Genomic DNA, 22642 nt, shown 5'->3' with positions numbered 1-22642 from the left:
CTCCCTGCACTGCTGACTCACTAGCTGCAGGATGTACAGTCTACAAGATACACTGCAGCAACTCACCCAGGTAACTTTGACAGCACTTCCCTCCCCTACCAGAGAAAGACAAAATTGGGAATACCATTACCTCCAAGTTTGCCTTCAGGTCACACACCATCCTGACTAAGATAAATAATAATTCCTGAAGCACTGAAACACTTCAATTACAGGATATGGTGATATGCAGATCATAATATGCCCGTCTTTAGAAAGGGATAGCATCCCAGTCAAGAAAAAAGTGAAATAATGAACCACCACATCACACTAGTAACCTCTTGAGACTTTATTAAACATCGTCAAAGGTAGTGACATGTAATAGATTTCAAGCAAATGTTGCTGTTTCAGAATTACAAATCCATGTTTACAAACTAAAACATCCCCAAAATAGTTAATGTACTACAAACCTGTAACAAATTCTCCATTGAGGCTTAAACAAACCAAACAATTTTGCATTCGTGTGTGAAACAAAATGGCCGTCTTGCATTAGTTACACAAAGATATAAGGCTTGCTGTGCATAAACTTTAACATTGTATTTGATAAACTGCATTATATTGTTCATAACTGAAAGCAGTGAATTATAAATGACTATAAAGTAAATGCATACTACTGGATTAGACTCTACTGCAACATCTATTACAGAATCTTTAACAGCACCTCCCTACTGAGGATAAGCTTATGGGTTGTTCTTTTGCTTGATGTCTGGCAAAATTCAAGCCCTCAGCCACTCAGACAATTTCTTCATGTGCAAGAAAAGACTCCCAATCGGTTCTACTCTTCTGCTCTGTAAAAAAAAAAGTTCCTTTATTAACAAAATCTACATTGCAGAGGACAGCAAGATACACAGCAAAAAATTATTCAACTGCAAAATTTCCAGCAAGGTGTCAATCCAACACTGAACAGGTGGAACCCAAAAATTAACACAAGAACATAAGAAATAGGAGCAGGAGGCCATTTGGCCCCTTGAGCCTGCTCTGCCATTTAATGAAATCATGGCTGATCTGATCTTGGGCTTAGCTCCATTTCCCTGCCCACTCCCCATAACCCATCACTCCCTTATTGTTCAAACATCTGTCCATCTCCACCTTTAATATATTCAATGACCCAAAATTCCACAGATTTACAACTCAGAAAAAAATCCTCTTACGTGAACACCCCCTATTCTGAAACTATGCCCCCTAGTTCTGGATTCCCCCATGAGGGGAAACAACATCTCTGCATCTACCTTGTTGAGCCCCCTCAGTATCTCATATGTTTAAGATCACCTCTTCTAAATTCCAATGAGTATAGGCCCAACCTTTCATAAGTCAACCCCTTCATCTCAGGAATCAACCTTGTGAACCTTTTCTGAACTGCCTCCAATGCAAGTATATCCCTCCTTAAATAAGGTGACAAACTGTATACAGTACTCCAGGTGTGGTCTCAATACCCTGTACAGTTGTAGCAGGACTTCCCTGCTTTTATACTCCAACCCCCTTGCAATAAAGGCCAACATTTCATTTGCCTTTGATTACCTGCTGCACCTGCATGCCAACTGTGTTTCATGCACAAGGACCCCCAGGTCCCTCTGTACTGCAGCATTTTGTAATCTCTAATTTGCTTTTTTATTTTTATTTTTTTAAACCAGAAGTCATTTTACAGAACTTAAACTATAAACCAGAGTTAAAGCTCACTGTGGTGTAGCAGGAGGTGTTTGTAAAACCAGGGCCCTTAAATATACTATTTAACTGTAGTATAATTGGTGGGATTGATTTGATTTAATTGCAATTAAAGGGTAAGTCATGGCAGGTCAGCCCAGCGGTATGCTCCTCCTGCAATGTGTGGTGTATGTAACCTGATCCACCAAGAGAACTTAAGCCTGGTCCACCTTAATGAAGGTACTATTTTCTTTGGCTGCTGTATACGTAATACCGGTGGTGACCACACCGGTATATAAGCAGTGTAATAATATTGTATTCAGTATAGTCTGACCTCCAACCAGTAAAGACCTGTTGAATTTACTCTTGTGGTCTGTGTAGTAATTCTCACTAACACACAGACTTAACATGTAGGAACTCAGGGACACATCCTGTGTCCCTGACAACTGTGCAGAAAGTGTATCCAGCTGCAGCTACTGGCAGACCTCATTGCGGCGCTGGAGTGGCGAATGGATGCACACTGGACCACTCGCAATGCTGAGGACGTTGTGAATAGCACGTTTAATCAGTTGGTCACACTGCAGGCAAAGGTTGGACAGGGACGGGGTGACCAACAGAATACTAGGCGCAGGCAGGTAGTGCAAGGATCCCCTGTGGACATCCCCCTCTCAAACAGATACACCACTTTGTGTACTGTTTGTTGGGGGGGGGGGGGGGGGGGGGGGGGAATGGCTTGTCAGAGGAAGGCAGCACCAGCAGCCAACTTCCTGGCACCAGGGATGGTTCTGCTGCACAGGACAAGAAAGAGGGGTAGAGCTATAGTAATAGGGGATTCTATTTTAAGAGGAATAGATAGGTGTTTCTGCGGCTGCAAATGAGACTCCAGGATGGTGTGTTGCCTCCCTGGTGCAAGGGTCAAGGATGTCTCAGAGCGGCTGCAGAACATTTTGGAGGGGGAGGGTGAACAGCCAGTTGTCATGGTGCATATAGGTACTGTACCAACAATATAGGTAAAAAATGGGACGAGGTCCTCAAATCTGAATATAGGGAGTTAGGAGGTAAAATTAGGACCTCAAAAAAGGTAGTCAGTGCCACGTGCTAGTCAGAGTAGAAATAGAAGGATATTTCAGAAGAATATGTGGCTAGAGGAATGGTGCGAGGGGGAGGGAGTCAAATTCCTGGGACATTGGAACCAGTTCTGGGGGACCGATGTCCTAGGGGGGGGGGGGGGGGGGGGGAAAAGTGTTTGCTAGTGCTCTGGGGGGAGGGTTTAAACTAAAATGGCAGGGGGTTGGGAACCTGAGCAGGGGGGGACAGAGGAAAGGGAAACAAGGATGAGAGAAAAAGATAGGAAGGAGAAAAACAAGTGGCAGAGAAATCAACAGTTTAAAATCAAACATGGCCACAGTAAATAATAATTCTAATAGGTCTAAAAGCATTAAAAAAAGCCTGAAGGCTGTGTGTCTTAATGAGAGGAGCATTCTTAAGGTGGATGAATTAGCTGTGCAAATAGAGGTAAACTATTATGATTTGATTGGGATTACAGAAACATGGCTCCAGGGTGGCCAAGGCTGGGAACTCAACATCCAGGGGTATTCAATATTCAGGAAAGATAGGCAAAAAGGAGAGAGAGGTGGGGTAGCATTGCTGGTTAAAGGGATTAACACAATTGTAAGGAAGGATATTAGCTCTGACGTGGAATCTGTATGGGTAGAACTGAGAAATACCAAGGGGCAGCAAACATTAGTGGGAGTGGTATATAGACCTCCAAACAGTAATGCGGAGGTTGGGGATGGCATTAAAAGGGAAATGAGAAGCGTACAATAAGGGCACAGCAGTCATCATGGGTGACTTTAATCTACATATAAATTGGGCTAACCAAATTAGTAACAATATTGTGGAGGAGGAATTCCTGGAGTGTTTACAGGATGGTTTCCTGGACCAATTATGTTGGAGGAACCAACTAGAGACCAGGCCATCTTAGACTGGGTATTATGTAACGAGAAAGGATTAATTAACAAACTGTTGTACGAGGCCCCTTGGGTCGGAGCGATCATGAGAATTCTTCATTAATATGGAGAATGAAGTTGTTGACTCAGACTAGGGTCCTGAATTTAAACAAAAAGGAAACTAAGATGTTCCGAGGCATGAGTTGGGTAGGACTGATTGGGCATGTCACTCAAAGGGTTGACAGTGGATAGACAATGGCAAGCATTTAAAGACCGCGTGGATGAACTACAGAACTTGTTCATCCCAGTTTGGCATGAAAATAAAACAAAGTGACTCAACTGTGGCCAACAAGGGAAATTAGAGATAGCATAAGATCCAAGGAGAGGACATAAATTGGCCAGAAAAAGCAGTAAACCCAAGGATTGGGAGCAGTTCAGGATTCAACAAAGGAGGACAAAGGGATTAATTAAGAAGGGGAAAATAGAATGAGTGTAAGCTTGAAGGGAACATAAAAACTGACTGTAAAAGCTTTTATAGATGTGAAGAGAAAAAGATTGGTGAAGTCAAGTGTAGGTCCCTTGCTGTCAGAATCAGGGGAATTTATAATGGGGAACAAAGAAATGGCAGACCAATTAAATACATATTTTGGTTGTCTTCACAAAGGAGGATACAAATAACCTCCCAGGAGGTCAGGGAACATAGGGTCTGATAAAGGGAGGAACTGAAAGAAATCAGTATTTGTAAGGAAATGGTGTTAAGGAAATTGATGGGATTGAAGGCCGATAAATCCCCAGGGCCTGATAATCTACATCCTAGGGTAATTAAGGAAGTGACCCTAGAAATAGTCGCTGCATTGATCATCTTCCAGCATTTGATAGAATCTGGAACAGTACCCATGGATTGGAGGGTAGCTAATGTTACCCCACTATGCAAAAAAGGTGGTAGATGGAAAAAGGGGAATTACAGACTGGTAAGCCAGACATCGGTAGTGGGGAAAATGCTAGAGTCCATCATAAAAGATGTAATAGCAGAGCACTTGGAAAGCAGTGACAGGATCGGACAAAGTCAACATGGATTTACAAAGGGTAAATCGTGCTTGACTAATCTACTGGCATTGAGAGGATGTAACTGGTAAAATAGATAAGGGAGAACCAGTGGATGTGGTGTATTTGGACTTTCAGAAGGCTTTCGATAAGGTCCCACATAAGAGATTAGTGCGTAAAGTTAAGGCACATGGGATTGGGGGCAAGGTACTGACTTGGATAGCAAACTGGTTGGCAGACAGAAAGCAGAGTTGGAATAAACAGGTCTTTTTTGGAGTGGCAGGCAGTGACTAGTGGGGTACCACAGGGGTCAGTCCTTGGACCCCAACTATTCACAATATATATTAATGATCTAGACAAGGGAACTAGATGTAATATCTCAATTTGCAGACAACACAAAGCTGGGTGGGCGTGTGTGCTAAGAGAAGGATGCAGAGAAACTCCAGGATGATTTGGACAGGTTGGGTGATTGGGCAGATGCAATATAACTTGGATAAAGGTGATGTTATCCACTGGTCCACTGGTAGCAGAAACAGGAAGGCAGATTATCTGAATGCACTTCCCCTTCTCCCAATCTGTTGCCAATGAGACCTGGGCGTCCTTGTGCACCAGTCGCTGAAGGCAAGCATGCAGGTGCAGCAGGCGGTTAAGGCGGCAAATGGTACGTTGGCCATTGTAGCGAGGGGGTTTGAGTACAGGAACAAGGATGTCTTGCTGCAGTTGTACAGGGCCTTGGTGAGACCACATCTGGAGTATTGTGTGCAGTTTTGGTAGCCTTATCTGAGGATGTACTTGCCATGGAAGTTGTTCAGTGAAGATTCACCAGGCTGATACCTGGGATGGCAGGAATGACATATGAGGAGAGATTGGGTCGATTTGGCTTGTACTCGCTGGAGTTATGAGAGGGGATCTCATTGAAACTTATAAAATTCTGACGACTGGACAGACTAGATGCAGGAAGGATGTTCCCGATGGTTGGGGAGTCCAGAACCAGGGGTCACAGTCTAAGGGTAAGGGATAGGCCATTTAGGACAGGGATGAGGAGGAATTTCTTCACCCAGAGAGTGGTGAACCTGTGGAATTCTCTACCACAGAAGGCAGTTGAGGCCAATTCATTAAATATATTCAAGAAGGAGTTGGATATATTTCTTAAGGCTAAAGGGGTCAAGGGGTATGGGGAGAAAGCAGGGACCGAGTACTGAATTTGGATGATCAGCCATGATCACATTGAATGGTGGAGCAGGCTCGCAGGGTTGAATGGCCTACTCCTGCTCCGATCTATGTTTCTATATAAGTGGATAACCTCACCTTTCCCACATTATACTCCCATCTGGTAAATGTTTGCACACACTTAACTTGTCTATCCCTTTGCAGATTGTGTGTGTCCTCTTCACAACTTGCTTTCCCACCTATCTTTGTATCAACAATGTTGGCTACATTACTCAGTCCCTTCATCCAAATCATTAATAGATTGGAAGTAGTTGAGGCCCTAGCACTGATCCTTTTGGCACCCCACTAGTTACTGTTTGCCAACTGGAAAATGACCCATTTATCCTGACTCTCTGCTTTGTTAGTTAGCCAATCCTCTATCTATGCTAATAAATTACCCCCAACCCCATGAGCCCTTATCTTGTGCAGTAAACTTTTGTAGCACCTTATCTAATGCCTTCTGGAAATCCAAATATACAACATCCACTGGCTCACCTTTATCAATCCTGCTCATTACATCCTCAAAGAATTCCAGCAAATTTGTCAAACATTATTTCCCTTTCATAAAACCATGCTGACTCTGCTTGACTTATGATTTTCTAAAAGTCCTGCTACTGCTTCCTTAATGAACTCCAGCATTTTCCCAATGACAGATGTTAGGCTAACTGGTCTGTAGTTTCCGGCTTTGTCTCCCTCCCTTCTTAAATAGGGGTATTACATTTGCAGTTTTCCAATCCACTGGGACCTTTCCAGAATCCAGGGAATTTTGGTAGATTGCAACCAACGCATCCACCATCTTTGCAGCCACTTCTTTTAAGACCCTAGGATGCAGGCCATTAGGTCCAGGGGACTGGTCAGCCTTTAGTCCCATTATTTTAGAGTACTTTTTCTTTAGTGATAGTGAAGTTCCCCCTCCCTATAGTCCCTTGATTATCTAGTATGGGGCGAAGACAAAATATATTTGTTCAAAGTCTCCACATACAAAAAAACTGCTCATATCCCCCCCCTCCAACTTTCTCCCTTTACACCTTTTCTGAAAGCAGTGACTTACGGTTCAGGCATGTGGTCCCACACACACACAACAGCTGCCCTTGGTACCTTACCCAGTGGCTGCAGTTTATGTGCAAGGCTGGATAGTTAATGTTGCCAAGTCACTAGAATGCAAAGGTTGTCAAAAGGTGAAGCCCAATCGTATCCTTGGCCAATGTCCATGCATATACAGTGTACTTGCAGCAGAGGAGGAATGGAAATCTTGGGTCATTTTCCCCCCTCTTTACCTTGCAGCCATTGAACCCACCTGCAACTTCACCCTGTGCTTTACCCATCAAGATCAGAGGGAGTAGCTCCAGACCATCTGGTGATCTCCATTTGGATGGCCATGAATTCTGATGCATGGTTAGGCCGTTATATAAACCTCCGAATTCTGTTACCGTACAAATCACTGAAAGGTTATCTTCTACCTGACTCAAGTCACAAACTCAAAAAGCAGTTAATTTATTCTAAGATTTACCACACAAAATACCAGATTGCAACAGCAAATGCCACTGCTGAAATTCAAGCACTTGCAGATCGCTCCCTCATCCCTGCCACCCCCCCCCTCAAAATAGCTCATGGCCCAGAAATTCCATTCGCAGCCCTCCCACAGGCAGAGGGCTGCGATTTGGAAAAATCTCCACCTGGACCGGAGGGCTCCCAGGAGGTACAGAGTTCCGTTGCTGTGCCTCTTCAAACTGCCTTTGCACGCGTATCCCAGGGGCGCAGGTAGTTCGCAGCGTCTACTTTTTTTAAAAAAAACTTAAAATGACTAAAATTACATAAATTAACTTTAAAACAAAAATTTAAATTTGAAAAAAGTTAACTGGGCTAAAAATAAACTTACCTTTCTTTAAAGTATTTTGAAATGATAAATCAGTGGGAAACCTTGTTTTCCCCCCACTTTCTTCAACTCTTATCTGGTAAAAGCAGGCCTTACGCCAGCTTTTACAGGCACAAGAATTTTAAGTGTTTTCTGCGGGCGGAGGGTCTCCAAAAAAGCAGAACTATCCACCCGCAGAGGCCCTGCTCCAGGGCAGGCGGAGGATCTGTCAAGAGCTTTCTCACAGATCAGAAATGCTGGAACCAGCATATGTGCAGTGCATGCCTAAAACAGGCATTTCCGTTGGCCCTACGGGTGAGTACACAGCACGTACACACCCGTAGGGACCGGAATTTCTCAATGTTTAAGTTTTAAAAGTTCCAGGGCTAAACCACAATATTTAAACATTTTGCCCAGACTAATAGTCAGAATAGGTTGCTCAATTTGACAACAGTTCCAAATCAATTCAAGTCAACCAACATTTGTTTGGGACAGAGTACAATTAAAATGTTAAATTCACTGAACTGGCACAAAACCTGCCAGATCTAGTCATGTCTGCTGAAGCAATGCCGCAGAACCCATGTTGCCAAAATGTTAAATAAATGCATAAATACTTGTAAATAAGTGGCATGTTTGATGTGGTTACCCTTTTTAAAAAAAAAACTGGTAGTCTCCAAAAAAAGTGTCTTGGTCTGTTCCAATTTCTGCAAGAAATGACAGGAAATGCCACAAATACTAGACATTTTCTGGTTATGTGCAGTTATGTGTTCCCTGGAGACAGCCATTAGGCTCATTTTCTCACCCTTTTCTGCAATGACATGTTTTCCCAATGCAATTTTGGACAATCTGACAAATTCTCTCAGGCTAATTATCTTCAAAATGAAGGGCTGCTGAATTTTCACACAAGTATATCAACTATTTCATTATGCAAATTGGATTTAAAATGGAGAAAGATATTTTACACTAACTACATTTATCAATGCAGACTAGGTAAACTGTGACTAAAGACAGTTCGGTTCTACAGCAAGTACTCTTAAAATATACTACCTCTGTTTAATTTCAACAGGGGAAAAAAAAATTACGGTTTCCATCCTGAAAACAGTTTGTTGCTGGTGTGCAGTGAACTGCTCCTGATCCAAGTATTACCCTTCAGAAATGATGCATTGGTTTGTAAGGCCCTCTGCAATTTTAGATTACTCAGTTTAAGATCAGAAATTATTTCGGGTTTAATATTGGTCATTTTTTTTTCTTTAAGGCCAAAGTAGGGTGGAGAGAACTATGTATATTTGGCATCCTGGGCAATACCATACCATGACCTGGCAAAACTATGAAATACAAAAATTGAGATACCTATATTCATAAAGTTCATTAAGACATTACATTGGTAATGTAACATTCTTATAACAGACTAGTTATGGGAAGTTTCATATATCTTGATGGTAAGAATGTTGGACAGTAAAGTACCCCACACAAACCAAAAACTGGTTTTTGCACAGATTTTTGCAAATACTGGATTGATGTCCAATGATTAAGAGTACAAATGCCACAGAAATGCTCCAGGACATGGACTAACTAATTAAAATTACATTAGGAACTCCAGGTAGGAGGGGAAAACAATCAAAAGGTATCACCTTCAGTTTTAAAAAAAAGCTTTGTACGCAACACTAGTGTAGAATGTTTTATAAACCTGCTAAATAGAGAACTTAACTGGTGAGGTATTCCACTGCACGCCAAAATATGTATACAAGGTAAGGGATGTTAGGACTAGGAAATGGAACTCCATCATACCGTCATCATCAAGCACTCCCAGAACAGACATCACAGGTTAGCTAAACAGTAAAACTGGCATATGCTGTTCTTCAGGAGGAGCACGCTGGCTGTAATGTGAATTTTCCATTTCTTACCAGTTATCCCTGTAGCTACTTCAATTAGAAAGGCTTTAAAAGCTGGATTCAAACCTACATTCCAGGGGTGAAAGAACAGCATCCCAACCAACCACACATCTCTAATCCTACTTTCAATAGAGTTTCCAACTTTTGATAATTCTTATATTAACAGTTCTTGGGAGCACCTAGGAAGCATTAATTTCTCAAGTGGAAGAGAAGCAGGCAGAGTCTAATACATCAGTCACAGATTCCTAATCAAGACTGCTAACTGACACCAACTCCGACACCCATTTCCAAGACTAACCAAGAGCCCTTTATCATTTTAATAGTCACTCGAGAGCTTCCATATGATGAACACAGCAAAACCCCAGTACTAACTGCATTACAGAAAATGACCATTTATATTCTGCAATTTGTTTTTAAACTTGATTAGCTGCTAATCAACAAGCTTCTTGACATTAGTGGAGCTCTTCCACTTGGACACAAGATCCATTTTCTAGGCTTTCTAGGAGTCCCTCAAAGGATTACTCTAAATAAAATTGGCAAGAAAAAATATTTGGCATTGAAATAATCTGTTTACTTTCCCTTTTGGGTTGAGATTTCTACAAAATGTGACTGTGTTCTTCATGCTGATGACAAAGGAAACTAGCACACAAAGAGTAGAGCATACACTGGATATGATAAAGTAAAACCTGGACTTACCAGAGATTCTTGGCATCCTAGAGAGTATGCACCATCATGCTGGGGAAAGGTGAGTGCAGCAAAGCAATGTAGACGAACACATGCAGGAAGATGTTGGCACAGTGCAATAGGGACAAGATAAAGATGCAAGAATGTGGAGCATGATCTTGAAGTCAAGTGTCCCAGTAGTCAAGTGAGTTAGCAGCTAAGAGCTTTTTTCCCACAAACCTAAATTAGTCATGCTTTAAATGAGAATATATCTTCACATGCACTAAAATTTCTCATGGGCCCCTAAAGTTGAACCAGGTCAATAATCTACATCACAAGTGACTAAAAGTACTTAGTCAGCTGTAAAGCGCTTTGCAATGTCGAGGTCATGAAAGGTGCTATTGAAGTGCAAATCTTTCTTTTACTAAAAGTAGTTTCACCTCAATTCTCATTTATGTACAGTCAAGTGAATGATCATTTCAGAGACTTACCAGGAGCCACCTCCACAGTTTGGGATGTTTCAATGAACACAGAAACTGGATACTTGTTTTAAGCATCAAAAGGTATAAATGAACACCCCGCTCCCTCGCCAGCCATGTTTTGAGTAGTCTGTCCCTTGGTAAAACAACTTCCAGCCCCGCATTCAGGGAGGTCACCTTTTGAGCCACTGCCGTGGGGAGGGCAGATATTCAGCCGCAGCAAAGTTTACTCGCCGAAAGAGAAATTCCTGCCCACCCACTCCCATCTCTGCTGAAGGAAAACTAGGAGGTAGAGAGCAAGTCATACGTGTAGCTCTGAAGGAACTGAGTGCCACCCTCATTTATAAAGAACTTTTCCAGTTGCAGTGCTGAATTGTTTTTTTTTTTTTTTAAATAAGTGCATCTATTTTTACAAAGTACATACGATATACTTTTTTTTTTTTTTAAAAACAAAGGTTCTCAAATTTACAATACAAACTTGGCTACTCCAGGAATTGTTGATAAAATGTGGGATTATATAATTGGACTAACTGCTCAAATAATTCAGGTTTACTGCCCATATTGCAGTAATTAAGGTAGTCAGGACACTTCATGCTGGAGAATCAGCCTCCCTCTTGCCTAGAAGAGAAATCCGAACACTGATGGCCAGTACCAGCATCTTTTCAGACAACTGGCAAGTTTGTATTAGTCAGGGATTTCAGTGGCGACTTCCTCCCCCCCACCCCCAAAAAAATGACCGAGAATGGAGAAAACATACAAATGAAGCACTTTTTTTTGTTGCAGATTTTGCTTGGTTCTCAACAGGCACAGATTTAAAGGGCGTCATTCTTCAGGTACCAGTCCCAATAAAAGGCTAGCATTTGAAACGGGAACACCTCTTTCCTTTACTAAACGCATTTAAATGTGCACATCTCACCTTTCCAAAGATATGAAAAAGTGCAATTGCAACAATTTCTGTAAATCTGTTGGTGCAGCTATAATCTCAGTAGCGGTCACACCAACAAAGCTTTTACTTCATAAAACGGTGAACACCTCCAGATCCTCAGGGCATGTACATGGTTGACAAAAGGAAAATGCCAATCCAACAGACTGCCTTTTGAAATTGTATACGATAACTAACTGCAACTGCTTAATAAAAACTTTTGAACCATGAACACTTGTCAAAGTCCATGTGTGCAAAGTGTTTACAACTCTCATTGCCTTACAGTAATGGACATTTTCACAAATGTTCACATTAAAGTCAATGAAGTTTTTGCTTTACAATCAACCAGGATTTCTGAGAACTTTTGCTCTTGTTCCAGCCAGAGGCCTCTCTCTTCCAAGTTATGTAATTATTTCTTCCACCACTGTGTGCAAAGTATCTAGAGCAATATAGTCCCTTCAAATTCTCGCTACCTGGGTGATGGCCTGCATCTCACCACATTTTAGCAGCCAAGCTCAGAAACTCAGTACATGGGGAAGTTAAAGACAAACCCAGGCCCCACACTTCACATCGTGCTACAAATTGACATTTAATTTTGAGTTGGCCTTCCAGCACTGCAAGCTTTCAGCTAGCTCCAGAGACAGCTCAAGCATAGCTCAAGAGCCGAGCACTGGACACATGCAGCAGCACTTCCATTTTGAATTTATTTTAATATAGGTGTTCAAATCAAGCAACATTAGGGACCTGCAATCTGTATGGTGTCATGTTACCCAAACATTGCGAAAAAGGGGAAAAGGTGAGAAAACAGAAGTAATTCAACTTTGGTACAGATGACTGGCTGAAATGTTTTAAAATCTTGGTACAAGTTAGAAAAACCACACGTCAACAATTCAAGCAAACTAACCAACCAGTCAAAACTCTGCATTCTTTAGTAACCTGTCAAAACTCATTTCTAAAGGAATTGAGCAGCTGCATTGTGGACTTCACTAACCAGACCCTCACGCATCAAACACTACCTGTACTACATGGGAAGAGAGATAAGCTAGCATCCTTGGTAATCCACTCAAAGGGTTAGTGCATTTTTTTTTTTTATAAATATAAATTGACAATGCGGAGGACATTGGCTGGGCCATAACTGAACTGACATTCAATTAAATTAGAAGCGTCTGTGCACGATTGCATTTCTGATGCCTGCCTCCGTAGTTCCTCCCAGCCGCTGCACAAATAGATGAAACTGTAGGGGGTAGAACTTCCACAGGAGTTCTCCTGAATGGAAGATCTTGAGATGGGGAAATGAAATGGCATAGGATTACCAGGTCACATACCATCCCTGAGTTAAGAGCTAAGGAATGCTTCTGCTACCAGAAGATCAGCAAGTCTGTCCCTGGACAACTCAACCCAGGTTATATTCCTTTTTCTCTACTCCACTAGTTTCCCCCCCACCTTCTAATCACCACCCCACAAATTAGGAAGTGTTTGGTCTCAACTTGCCTTGGCAGTGCAGCCTGAGGGCAAGGGTTCTAAAAAAAGTGTAGTGCATCCAATAAGTGCTATTCTAGGAGAACTCATTGTTTAGGCAATGCTTTTCTGAATACAGGTCACCCTCACAAGCACCGACAATTCCATTAAATCAACTGCTTTGTATGGCGTGGAAACATTGCAAACGCAATGGTTTCAGATCAATGCGGTCTCAAATTCAGTCATGACCTTGCTGGAAGTGTACTAGAATGGCCAGGATTGAGGTCAACTGTTGACACCCTTGGGCATCACTATTGAGGCTTGCACAAAGAATAGCCACCTGGGTGAATGTCAGTTGGCCATCACCCATGGAATTGTACCCCAGAGTGAGCAGCCACTTTGATGATGAGGAATTTAAAAAAAAGTAAATTCAGATATTCTCCCCCCCGCCTCCCCACCCACTAGCTCCTTCCATTTCTAGAAGTGTTTTGCTTGTTCAAAGGCCCATATTAGTCAATAATTCAGTCACACATTCCAAATGTCAGTGTCCTCCAGCTAATCACATGCAAGTCATGGTAACTAAATGACTGACTTGTAAAAAAAAAGTGCTGAACAGTCACATGCCCATCACCTCACCAAGCAAAGCCAAAACAGCTTTAAAAGTAATTTCTATAAACGGTCACCCTTGGTGCATTACATGTTGGTATGTTGCAAGATCCCCTTCCATTCAAAGTCAAGATAATCTTTGTAAGAAATTCAACCAAATTGAAAACCACTGCATAGCTTTTTTAAATATGTTTAAAAATACCCATAGTACTGAATCTTTCACTCATGTAGTCTAAATTTCTATTGTATGCAGGTGAATTCTAAAATTGGTACCTCCCAAAATTGATTGTGGCACATACTGCATTGCCATTTTCAGCAAAATTCCTTAACCACGATATTCCAGTTATTTAATCTTTGACAGTTCTTAAACTGTAGTCAAAATTGACCAGGTTTGCCTGTTGCTCCTCAACGTATAATCAATACCCACAATGAACATTCCACCTGCACTGAAACCCCCATCACACCACATTAACCAACACTTGCAATTCTTCAGAAAACAGATAATGGCATGAAAATAGCCTTGGTCACTTGCACCCCATTGATGGAGAGCCCTGACTGCAATTTTGAGGTGCCATTTCAATAGTCAGGATGCATTTAATTTTACTAGGCACACAAAGGGGGGGGGGGGGGGGGGGCAAGATAGATGAGCAAGCTTATTTTATAAAATTTAACAGTACAAATGTATTTTTGCAACAGAGGTTTAATTTTACAAGAATAAAGCTATTATCATTCAAGCGGCTGCATTATGGTTTGTTGCAGAATCTCCATGCACGAGCTGAAAATTTAAATAAGCAGCCCAAGGAGACTGGAATGCCACTGGACCAGGCAGTCTACAGATTAATTTGGGAAATACAATTTTCATTGTATTTATACAACTTTAAAAACCAGCTCCTGTTTTACATCAGAATACACTATGGAAAGGTAGCGATAGTCTGGTTATTAACATTGGAGCCTTCTGCTGAAATCAATTAACCACGAGAACGCGTGCGAGAGCGCACGTGGCTGGGGCTAGGATTTTATACAAGTTACCAATTTAAAAAAAAAAAAATTAAGTGGCTGTGTAATGATACATGAATTGTTGCCTGTATTAGCCCCTTTACTCAAAGCAATTCACTACTACATACTTGGTGGCACGCATAACATAAAAAACACGATAAAAATCACTTAAAACTTCCCCTTAGCAACTCAACTTTTTTTCTTGTGACCAACAGGCAAATGAGGAAAAGACAATTGCTTCCAGATTTTGATCAAGTACAATAAATGTTTTTCCCCTCCTGAATTGAGCACAATATTTAGAATTGAGAATTTTAATTGGTTTAAACTCAGGGAGGAATCTGTTTTTGCATATTTAAGCCCATTAATTCAAACACATTAAAGTATGGGCGTTGGTGCCCTCTAGTGCTTTCCTAGTGTGCTACTTTTCTCCAAGTGATGTTTGTGTATTTACGCAAATTATCATTTTCTTTCCAGTTGAGGGCACTAAAGTATTTGGACAGGAATCTCCTGTAAATGAGATTTTCACATTTGTTTTTACATTGTTGAGTAGTTAAGTGAGCACACAGTTTTGGGATTGGACAGGGAACTAGCTTAGTAGTTTTAAAAATGTTTACATAAAATAATTGCTAAATCATCTATCCAGCAACAAGACAACCACTGTCGAATGCACCGTTACTGTATTGAAAATGACAGCTCATGCTATCTGCTACTCAATGATTAAGGGAGAGCTGGGAGAGAGCAGGAGAGAGCGCGAGTGGTAGAGCAAGAGAGCAGGAGGGTGCGTAAAGAAGCAGGCACGCGAGTCAGAGGGTGGTGGGAAAAGATGAATAAACTCAAATGCACCACATGGGCTCTGGTGGGGCATCAGGAGGTTATTGGATGGCATGTAAAACACATGCCTACACTACACCATCCCTCCCCAACCCCACACTGACTCTGGCCTCGTGCATCTCCCGCCTCCATTGGCTTCACCATTAGCAGTCATGTTTCCAGCCACATAAGCCCCCATAATCTGGAAGTTCCTTCACTAAACTGCTCCACCTCCCTCCCATCCTTTCCAAGGCCAAACCCACTCTTGACTAGGCTTTTGGTCACCACTCCCAATATTTCCTTTAGCTTATCAATTATTTGATTACACTTCTGCAAAAAAAATTCTACATTGGAGACACTAAAAAAGTCATTTGTAGTTATTGCTGCTGCAAGGTGGGTGCCGGTCTTGTGGGCTTCCAGGAATGGGCTCTTCCAGGAATGGGCTCCAGATTGCCTGGTGCCTCCTCCTTTCCAGGCCAAGTTGTCTTCTGCCTGGCATTTGCCCCAAAGATATTCCATGCATGTTCCTCCTGGAAAGGGTTGCACTTCACCAGTGGTGGAACAAATCTTGTGCCAGCCTTTGCACTGCAGGGGAGCTCCATCAGTGGGCATGCCCAATAGACCTGCAGGGACCAGGAGTCCCCAACATGCATTGTGGCCTCCAGACTGCTGCCCAAAAGCCTTCAATGCAGGAGCAAAACTAGAATTAGAGTGGTTGTAAAACCAGAGTCACTCGATCAGTCATCCCCAGAGGGGTGTGGTATATTATTTTGAGCTGGCATTTGCACAGGGACCAATTGTAAGAGTACTTCCAAATCCTTCCCATTATCCCAAGTCATCTGTCAGCTGAGGTCTTGAACCCTGGCCCCTTTCAATCCCTGTGTGTAGTTTTCTGATCAGGAAATAAATATGTTGGAGATGAGATTTTTAAAATGTGACCAGGGTCCTGGAGAGGCTTCGTTTAAATAAAACACTTATGAAAACCAAGGAAATGTACAATATATTGATAAGCTTCAATTGTCCACTTCATCCTCTACTTGCAAGCACATATCAGTTAGAAGCATACATATCATTTGATTCTGCATAGTTCATCAACATTATCTTGCACGGCCTCAGTCATGCAGTGCATCTTGGATTGCAAGTGTTTATAGCCAATCCCAAAGGGGCTCGATCATACAGCACATGTACCTGGGAATATTCTACACACCATCCATCACATGATGCATTGTGCAAGAAGCACAAACACCACAATTTCACAGCAAAAAGCACAGGCTCATTTACAAACATTTCAAACTTACTGAGGCTGCAGTTACATTTCTGCATCAAAATGAAATACACGTTATAAGCAGTCAGTGAATAAGAGATTAAAGTCTTAGTTCATTTCTCCCATCTGGTCCATAGTAAATTAAATATTTTCACAGATTAATGTGCTTGAGAATTAATGCTTTTTCATGAGGGAGGAAGTCCCTTACCAAAGGTTAATAGATCTTTTCAACAAAAAAAACACTATCGTAAGCAGCAACAGGACCTTGACAGCAAACCATATGAGACAGAAACCAGGTTAGAGGGGGCATTGGACACAAGTAGATTTTAATCTGTTTTGAAATATAACTACAGAAAGGCAATTGCATGCTGAATTGCACAAAAAGATTTATAGAGATGTCCCAAAATGAGTGACTGCATAATGGGGTTACAACCAACCAGTTGGGACGCAGCACGTTCACATGCTACTGAATGCCATAGCTTCTGCATCAGTAAATGCTATTGCTCAGCACGTTGAGTGGCAGCCACCTTTAATGGCTGTAAGCAGCTGTGCATGATTTGCAGTGAAACTCCAACACCATATATGGCTAAAAGTGATGTATAAAGATTGCTTGTACACCACAAGCTATCTCCATAGGTATAAAATAAATTGTTCTGGACAAGTAGCACAACACTGCACAACTTGGAGTCCTCCTTTGGTATCAACAAGCAGGTATATTGTCCAAGGAGATCAGAAGAAATGTTAAACCCTAATGTTGCACCAATTATTCTTGCCCCCCCGATTTAAAAATTCTAATCCTGGTTTTCAAATCCCTTAATGGCTTCAGCCCTCCCAACTCTAACCTCCTCCAGCCCTACAACACACATCGGCGCTCTTCCAATTCTGACCTCGTGCACATCCGATTTTAATTGCTTCACCATTGGTGGCTATGCCTTCAGTGGCAAGGCCCCAAGCTCTGAAATTCTTTTGCTAAAACTCTACCCCTCTTTCCTCCTTTAAGATTCTCCTTAAAACCGACCTCTGACCAAGCTTCGAGTCATCTGCCCAACATCTTACGTGGCTCGTTGTCAAATTTTGTTTATAACACTCCCAAAGTGCCTTGGGACATTTTATGTTATGTAAATAAAAGTTGTAGGTGCTTTCTTGCCCTCCGTTAACAAAAGGAAACACCAATAACTTGGACATCCACTTCATTTATACCAATGTTCCTCACTACCACTCCACCTCCAATTTGGATGCTTTCAATCAGTCCAGCAGCAGTCAGGGAAGACAGATTGCACTTGTAATAATGAGCCAAGCTTGTGTAGCACAAAATATCCCATCATTATCAATTCTGACTCCTGATGATTGGGCTAGAGTGGCAGACAACAAGTTTATATTCAGAATTACCTTTGCCTTCATTTATGGCATCACAAGGAGCCAAAGGCAGCACAAAAAATGTCACTGCAGTCATTTTCATGCATCCCTGAAACATCCTTACATTAACACCAGTTCAATTTGTAGGCAGCAAGTCAAAAAATAAGTAAAAAACACATTAGCAAATTTACCAGTGACACTCATGCAACTGTAACCAAAATGAGATTGCAGTGGAGGACAACGACTAGGGAACATGTCACTTTCAAACCCAATTTGTGAATGGGTACATGCATGGGCAAAGTGTCTTTGGGTGGGTGGGGGGGGGGGGGGGGGGTGGTGAAGAAAGCAGAGGAAGGATACAGATTGCAGTAAAAAAAAATTGATAGCGTTAAGAAATTGCCCCTTTCCAGGAAATTACCACATCTGGGTCTTTGTAATAATTCATAAAGATTAATCTATGGTAATTATAGGACAAGAACACTACTGTACTGGAACATACCGATAATTTTGGGGGGGGGGGGGGGAAGGGAGGGAGGGGAGAGACAAGGTCAGGCAGGTTTGGGGGGGGGGGGAGAAAGGACACCATCACTACCATTAGTACAAGCCCTGTGTTTGTATCAGTCAGTCAGTCAATTATACTTCACTTAGCTAAGCTGTACTGATGTGGAATTTACAGCCCATTAAACATGTGTACTATCACACTGGATGTGACTTTATGAAGCCTGTATTAAATGGTCAAGTGCATTAGTTGAATCCTGGTTTAAATAATCGATTGGTGCCATTTTACAAAATTTGTACTGTGGCTTCACCCCAGCTTGTCCAGTTTAGAAGTAACCAGTTAATATAGGCTTGCAGCAGGTTCTGACAAAAGTGGTTAATTTATTAGGCAGGCAATACTTCAAAAAGAACAAGACGCAGGTAGTGTTATGATGTGACAGACTGACATGCATGGGGCATACTAAAAATAAAAGAACCTTACCAATACATTGTTACAGAAATAGTGTCATCAGGCCTAGAACCTACACGGAGGTGAAGTCAGGGGTTAACTCAACCCTGCAATGAAAGGTCAGGAAAAAAGGTTTGCAAAGCTCATCCCAAAAAAAAAAAGCACAGCAATGTTAAATATTGTAACAAAAACAGATAGGCATTTTACTCATGGTCAAACAAAAATATACATGCAATACATTTTAAAAATCAATGAAGTAGTGTACAAAATGACACTGGTGAATAAATGCAAGACTGAAATGTTTTCACAGCAACACAGGAGCCTTATGCTCAACACATGATATTGTAACATTTAATTGCTGTTATACTGTTTAGATCAAGAAGTTATTGGTGGCGATATCAGCAGGCAGATGCGGAATGTGTGTGTCACATTCCACTGCCCGAGATTCAGTGGAGATCAACACCTCCAGTAAAAATCTGGGCAGAAACACATTCTATGAAGGCGCCAAGTGCTTGTCTGCTGAGATCAGCAACATTAATTTCTAGGTTATATTGAACTTCACTGAAACACAGAAAGGTGAAGATGAAACACAGAAAGGTGAAGATGCCTACAACAGTCAGATTACAGATTTTTAAATTTTTTTTTTTTTTAAGCCAGCTCAGAGTATTGTCCAGTCACCAAGTACAGCACATGGTGTACCACAGACATGCCATAAGCACAGAGAGGGTAAAATGTTCCTGGAATACCACCGATGGCAGCAGTAGGATATATGGGCCCAGATAGGGCTGCCAGAAGAAACACCAGCATAAGAACTCATTTAGATACCAAAAAATCAAATGACAGCAGCGACTGGGGCTCAAACTCCAGCCCTCAATGAGAAACCAATATTTTTCTCCTTAAAAAGTCTTGCCCAAAACCTGTCCAGAGTTAAAAATCAGGGCCTAAATCACAACCAATAGCTGTTCAGTCTGACAAATGCTTTTTATTGTCAGTATAACAGTCACCCGAACAGAAGCAGTTGAATAATGTCCATATTATTGTCCTGACTTGCTAGTCAGTATGGGAATTCCATTTCAGTCCAAATCAGAACCTATTTAGGAAGTTGCATGAAATTGACCAAAACTGCAAAAGTGCCAATAGGAAACCAAGTTATCTCATAGGTTTAACATAACCTAACCACTTAACACAAGATACAGCCTTAAACTAGGTAAAATGCCACTCACCAGTGCATACCAACTACATTACAGGATGTCTGGACCCGTCAGCAACATTTACACATACTTAAACCTTCAAACTGAGCCAATTCGGCTTACTTCATTGTTTCTGCATCTTAAGAACCTTGACTCCATAGTAACTAACCAAACATCAAAGAAGGTGCTTGATCCAGAATGTTTGACAGCTTAATCCTTAACCCAACCAATGCCAAACTATCCTACAAGACAATAGCAAAATACTGCGGATGCTGGAAATCTGAAACAAAGTGCTGGAAACTCAGGTCAGGCAGCATCGAGGAGAGAGAAACAGAGCCAATGTTTCAGGTCGAACCCTTAGTCCATATCCTACACGTCAGTCCATTTAAAAATGAGAATTATGATTGCAGCGGTAGGACAGGACTTTATCTCCACAGAAATGAAGCTCAGATTTCAGCTTAGCCATCAAGAGCAACAGATCAAATATATTTCACAATGACAGAATCAATGAGTTGGCCTGTCAAGTCTGGTACAGAAGGATTAGCAGACACCAGGTTAACTGGAATGGTCCATAGACTGCACAAGAACTTGCCAAACCGATTGCTGAATCCAGTGAGGTCATCAAACCGAAGCCACAAGTGTCACGGTCACATGAAACCACATTTTAACATTCATACTGTCACACACTTAACTATTCTATTCCTCCAAAACTTCACCCTATTTTCATCTCCACAAACCTTGCTAGAGAGAATCATTAGTCTGGGTCAGTTTTCTCCATAGCATGTGCCTTCTCCACAAGTACTTGCCAAAAGTTACACATTTGCCCTGCCAGTTTGCCCATCGGTCAGACTTTAAAGCCACCCATCTAGTAGCCTAGCTCAGAAATGGCTAAATCACCTCCTGAGGGAGGTCAAGTGCAAATTTAAATGGCAGCTACGATTTGCCCATCATCCTTCTCAAGGCCAACTTCCACCCAGTAGAGCTACCACCTGCATGCCACACACTAGTATTGAAGCTTGGTCGATACATAAAGCATGTGGGCAATCTTAGGTGATGCGTCAAGAGTGAAAAGACAGACATGTGGTCGGGAGCACTCTCGCTTACTTGCTAACAGCTGCCTAAAGACCAGCATAAGCAAAGGCTTGGAAGCAGGTTGAGTGGGAAATAGTGCATGATAAAGAGGGGGGGGGGGGGGGGGGGGGGGAGAAACCAAGAGAAGGGAGAAAATACAAATGAAAATGTACTCTCTAGGGAAAGCAACAATATATATTTGAGAGAAAAATCCTCATGCTTTAGAAATATTATAATGAGTCAAGATACAAGGTGTTTGGAAAACATGCAATACACTGAAATAGGGGAACGGTTCCTTATTAAAAGCATAAGGATGTCAAATTAAGTAGCATGATGCCACAAATATAGTCAGGGTGCCTATTAATCTGGATGAGAAAGTATAAGCAGAGTTGTATTTTTATAGTATTCAAATATCATGTTTTACTAGTTGGTTTCTGTACCCAGAAATGCAAAAAAAAGTGAAACATTAAAGGTTTGTAAATCCCAAGCTGACTGAAGCAAAATGTTTATGGGTTGGAATGACTGATGTAGGACTCCAGAGGTAAAGTTATTTGAAATTCCAACAGGGCCTGACCAAGCGACTCCCAAATAAAAAGTCTCATTTAGAAAGAGTTTTCAATCTTCATTTTAAATGCGCACAACTGCAGTTAAATTATACGAAGCAACTTGTTCAATTAGTGAATTAAGTTCTGTTGCTACTTCAACAAATGCCACTTATTAAAAAAAAAAAAAAAAAACCATCAGGGCTTTTAAACACACACCTAATCTGCAGAGGAATGATCAGGCTAAGCCAAAGCTAGTAAAATGCTCAAAGGCAGCAGTTTCAAAGTGATCCCATCCCAAATAATTAGCAACTTGATCCACCCAAGTAATAAATAATTATACAAGAGATTTCCTTCATATCTTAAGGAATAAACAGCATATTCCCTAAACAGACTATTTGTTTATTCCAAGCAGAGGCCTCATATTTGACCTTGGCTGCTCTTCAAGTTACTCAACATTAGGTTGCTTTGAATGTCACTTCTACACATTTTAAAATCCTGGTCTTTGGACTGCAAAGTATTTCTAACGTCATGTAGAGCCACAAAACTTTTTTTTTAAATCTGCAAGCAGCTGACAAGGCAGCGAGAGGATAGTCGATTTTGCTGGCATTAGAACTGCGATGCGAGAAGACAGAATTGATACTAGTTCAGGCTAGATAACCCCATGTTTGATACGGTTTTCAAACTTGTAAAAAAGGTCATTATTCACAATT

At 41.5% G+C, this 22642-nt stretch overlaps 1 protein-coding gene and 1 long non-coding RNA gene across 2 annotated transcripts in view; both read right to left on the bottom strand.

Moving 5' to 3' along the window:
- The window catches only part of mxra7 (matrix-remodelling associated 7), a 107245-nt gene that overhangs the window by 2363 nt on the left and 82240 nt on the right, over positions 1-22642 (bottom strand). The gene's annotated exons all lie outside the window — the stretch shown is intronic.
- LOC147102772 (uncharacterized) lies at positions 311-21492 on the bottom strand. Its single transcript, XR_015073095.1, has 2 exons — positions 19160-21492; positions 311-824 (listed from the first exon to the last, which is right to left on the bottom strand). It is a non-coding gene; the product is annotated as an uncharacterized LOC147102772 (long non-coding RNA).

This window comes from Somniosus microcephalus, chromosome 21 (assembly GCF_052327205.1).
Source record: "Somniosus microcephalus isolate GS21.2 chromosome 21, FLI_Smic_1.0, whole genome shotgun sequence".
NCBI classification, from domain to species: domain Eukaryota; kingdom Metazoa; phylum Chordata; class Chondrichthyes; order Squaliformes; family Somniosidae; genus Somniosus; species Somniosus microcephalus.
This window is presented reverse-complemented; position numbering and strand designations above follow the sequence as displayed.